Genomic DNA, 218 nt, shown 5'->3' with positions numbered 1-218 from the left:
AAAACACACACATACAGGAAGTGTTTTAAGAGCAAACATCATGAAATATTAATGAACTCTTGTCTATCTCTATCTCATCTTATGATAGAGAATATTAGTACGGACGATCTGATTGAGTAAAAAGTGATGTGATGGACTAACAATATTGAAACGACCAGGAATTAGCCAGAATCACTGTTTAGCGATGATATTTCTGTCTTTATGATGATTGATATCAA

This window comes from Penaeus monodon, chromosome 24 (assembly GCF_015228065.2).
Source record: "Penaeus monodon isolate SGIC_2016 chromosome 24, NSTDA_Pmon_1, whole genome shotgun sequence".
NCBI lineage: Eukaryota > Metazoa > Arthropoda > Malacostraca > Decapoda > Penaeidae > Penaeus > Penaeus monodon.
Note: the sequence above shows the minus strand (reverse complement) of the source record.